The 4,564-nt window shown below is 31.6% G+C and overlaps 1 pseudogene; it reads left to right on the top strand.

The window, feature by feature from the left end:
• Nucleotides 1-2,237: 2,237 nt before the first annotated feature.
• LOC120172711 lies at nucleotides 2,238-3,391 on the top strand (annotated as a pseudogene).
• Nucleotides 3,392-4,564: the final 1,173 nt, after the last annotated feature.

Raw genomic sequence — 4,564 nt, 5'->3', positions numbered from 1 at the left:
ACTCGCTTCAGGGAAATTTCAAGTGGATAGTACAAATTTTTCGAGTCTGGCAAAGCTGAGTTGACCGAAACCAAATATGCCTATCCTTATTGAAAAGTGTCCTAAAAATTTATTTGGGGTAAATTATAGGTTTAATGCTCAAAATATCACTTTGGTTTTGTTTAGTATCTAAACTTTATTTTTTTAAATCATACTTAACATTTAATTTAGATTTCAATTTGATGCTCTTACCATTAAAAATTAATGACACTGATGACATAAAATTTACACATGAAATATAAAAAAATCTCGTCAAATATCAGTAAGCTAACAAGGGTAAAGTACATAAATGGTCCCCAGAGTATAAGATAATATTTTATTAAGTCTGTAGACTTTTAAAAGTTACAAAATGATCATCTGACTATAGAATGCTGCTTTATTAAGTCACTCGACTATTAAATGTTATAAAATAGACATCTGACTATTCACCGTGTTCCAAACTTGTCCTTTTCCGTTAAAATTTAACGGCTATCAATGATGGACATTAACATATGACTATTCATCGTGTTCCAAACTCATCATTTTCCATCAACATGATGACTATAGAATACCATTAACTTTTTTACCAGAAAATAACGAGTTTGAAACATAATGAATACTCAGGTAATCATTTTGTAACTTTTAGTAGTTGATGGACTAAACAAAGCAACACTCTTTTATTTAGAGGATCATTTTGTAACTTTTAATAGTCGATGGACTTAATAAATCAATACCCTATAGTTGAGGATCATTCGTGTACTTTACCCAAAATTCTAGTACTTAGATTCTAAGTTATTATTAAATATAGCTAATCTCTCTATTGAGACAGTATCACAAATTCATCGAATACTAATTTATTCAGTGATAATTAATATGTATATAATAGTAATTTTCTAATTTTAATATAAATTTTAAACAACATAATTAAAAAACATTGTTTAAAGATTCAATACAAATCAATAAATTTATATATAGATCTTGCCATTTTACTCATAATTACTAATTAAATAAATTTTCATAAAAACAAAGAATGATGTTTGAGTCCATCGACCAATACTGCAATAGCGATTTGAGGGCCCGTCAAGCTTGCTTTTATTTTGGTATCCAAAAATACTCTCATTTGGGCCTCTTGTAAGAGATTCACAAAATACTACAGTAAAGAATGGGATTCGAACCCATGCCTTTTCGGACCTGTACCTAAAACTGGCGCCTTAGAACAACTCGGCATCTCAACTATCGATCAACTTGCTAAACGTAGCATTGAAAGGTCATGGTGACACTATTATCAAATGTCACGTATCACATCTTAATTAAATGATGAATATTATATTGACATATAGTATCCAATTAAAATTTTTATTTAAATCTCAGTATTAAATTGAAAAGAAAGTTAATATAAATAATGATGCCATCATAAATGTTTTAAATTTTTAAAATTTTAAGAAAACTATTAAACATATCAAAACAATCAATGAAGATCAAGCTTTGAATTCTAATTTGAAAATAAAATTCTTTAAATATCAATTTAAAAAACATATCACTCAAGTACCAAATTTATATCTAACTTTTTCTAAAGAGAAAAATATCAGATGTTTAGGATCAAACTTTAAACATATATTTATTTTTTAAGTTAATAAGGTAAAGTAATAAATATAAGTAGAACATATTTAAATATGATATAGTTATAGTGATTTCATATAAATATATAAAATAATCAAGAGTAAATATATTTAATCGGTTGGTTAAATTATTTTTTGTTGTTCTTTCATGCTCTCTTAAGTCACGAGTTATACACACACTAAAATCACTCTCTTTCCTTCTAAAATCTTTCTTTTCTTTCTCTTTAGGTAAAATTATAATTGGATTTAAAATTTTTAAAGAAAATATTAATAATAAAAATTAAGTATGAAAATAATCACATTTCATTTATATACGATAAATATCAAATTTAAGTTGAGTTTTATTTCTTTTATCTTTTCATTTATAATTTTATTAATTCGACTTGATAAATATTTTATAATTAAACTCAAATGAAATTTTATGATATATCTTTCATAGTATATAATTATTATAATTAAAATCCATTTATGTAACCATCCGAAATAGACATTTTGGGTCACCCAATTTTCATGTGCCAATGGCATCACCCCTCTCCCAGACGTAATTAAATTCCGAAATTCTTCGAAACAATTTCAAATATTCAACCAGAAATCCTTTCCCAATCCAAGAAATGTCTTTCCTCTGTTTCTTCTTCGTCTTCTTCCTCTCCTTCATCATCACACTTTCCACTCGTTTGACTTCTTCCCCTTACCTTTCCCCCACAATTCTCCCCAAAAATTACCAGAAAATGGTGAAAAGCTTCAAAATTTACACTTACCCGCCTCCCGAAACGCTGTCGTTTGATTCCGAAGTCGAATCCCTCTTCTACTCTTCCCTCATCCGCAGCAACTTCATCACTCAGAACCCCGAGGAAGCCCATCTGTTCTTCATCCCCTTCACTTTCCACTCCGACCTCTCCACGAAGTCCGCCGCGCGTCTCGTCGGGGATTACCGTGCGGATTTCATTTACTGGAACCGAACTCTCGGAGCCGATCATTTCTTCCTCTCTTGCCCCGGCGTCGGCCACGGTTCTAAACCCGAACGTTGTGGAGTTGAAGAAGAACTCGGTTCAGATCTCGTGTTTCCCGACGATGCCCGGGTTGTTTGTTCCTCATAAGGATGTTAGTCTGCCTCCCCTTGCTAACGTTCACGCGCCGGCTCAAGCGCCGGGTAGAAAGGGCACGAGTTATTTGGGTTACGTGAGGTATAATTGGGTGAAAGAGTCGAGTTTGGTGGAGCAGCTTTTAGTTGATCCCGATATTTTGGTTGATTCTGAGCCGTCTGATCAGTTGGCTTACGAGGAAAGACTTGCGGGGAGCAAGTTCTGTTTGTTCGAGTACGGGCGGGATATATCGGCGATCGGCGAAGCGATGAATTTCGGGTGCGTGCCGGTGGTGATTACGGACCGTCCGATCCAGGACATGCCTTTGATGACTTGTTGAAGTGGCAACGGATCGCGGTGTTCGTGGGGACTAGCGGTGGGGCCAAGGAGATCAAGAGGGTTTTGGGGCGCGTGGTGGTAGAAGAGTACGAGGATATGATGGAATCCGCTGCGGTCGCGAGCAAGCATTTTGTGTGGAACCAGACGCCGCAGCCGTTCGATGCGTTTCATATGGTGATGTACCAGCTCTGGCTGAGGAGGCATACCATCAGATATGCAGAGAGAGAGAGTGGGCTTAAAAGAGTTGCAGCCCGTTGATCTGTTTTTGGGTTCAAAACTTTGAACGGTGGTGATCATGTGATTCTTTCATTTTATTTTTCTTGTAAAATAATATTTTGGTTGATTTATACGAATTAAATATAAATTAAAGAATAATAAGATTACCATGAATTGAAATAAAATATGAAATATAAATTTAACTTCAACGTATACATGAAATATATATTCTATTTATATATTTACGCACTTCCATATACATTTTTGTGTAAAACTATATGGGTAGCACATGAACAGGTTTTGGAATCCATGTCTCCTTTATATTACTGTTAGAAAAAAATGATGAATTATATGGATAGATTTAATATTTATATTAAATTTAGAATATTTTTAGATGGTGTAAATTAAAAGATATTATTTAATTTAAATATTAGTAGGATAATTATTATTTAAATATATAAATTTAAAAGATATTTATTATCTTTTTAACTTTGAATATTAAAGATAAGTATATACATTTATATATTTTGAATTAAGATAATATCTGTTTAAGTTTGAATAGTAAAAGGAGTGTAACTTAAAAGATATAATTATCTATTTATTTTTAGATATTAAACTATATCTAGTTGGAGTAAAATTCTATTGAAAATCCCCTATAAATATTGAACAAACTTGTTAGATTTTTTGATATCTTAGAATTAAATAACTTTTCTTCTTTTGAAAAAATATTTTCTCTCCTTAGAAAATGTTCTTATTCATCCTTAGTTTTTCAGTGATAGTTGAAGGCAAAGATCATTCGTGATATATGCAGATGTGTTACTATAGCTGATAATAAGTTGTTGTATTCTGAGAGACGAACAACCAACGAACTCAAGCACCTAAAGAGTGGTCGAAAACCTATTTTAAGAAAACTGTGTAGCGACAGGCCTTAACTGTTTTCGATCTCAAGATAAAAAATCAAAGAGTATTTTATCTTCCTTTCATTTTCTTTTTTAAAAGAAATTTAATTTCTTCTTTTATTTTTCTCATTTTTCAAATTTCGTCTCAGGTTGTTACTCCCATCAACTATCTTAAGACAGAGTAAACTCGTTCTATCCATTTGATTATATAACGATATTTTCATTATTATTTTCCCATATTATTCTTGGATTATCGTTTTTGTAACAATCTTAAGACAAATCTTTCATCTTCTACCTTTCTTAATTCGAGATAATTAGGAATTGTGGGAAAACGAGATAGTAAACAAATTTGTTTCGGGATTTATCCTATCGTCTTAACGAGTTTACTAAA

This window comes from Hibiscus syriacus, unplaced genomic scaffold, assembly GCF_006381635.1.
Source record: "Hibiscus syriacus cultivar Baekdansim isolate YM2019G1 unplaced genomic scaffold, ASM638163v2 tig00111877_pilon, whole genome shotgun sequence".
NCBI lineage: Eukaryota > Viridiplantae > Streptophyta > Magnoliopsida > Malvales > Malvaceae > Hibiscus > Hibiscus syriacus.
Note: the sequence above shows the minus strand (reverse complement) of the source record. Positions and strands in the feature narration are given on the sequence as shown.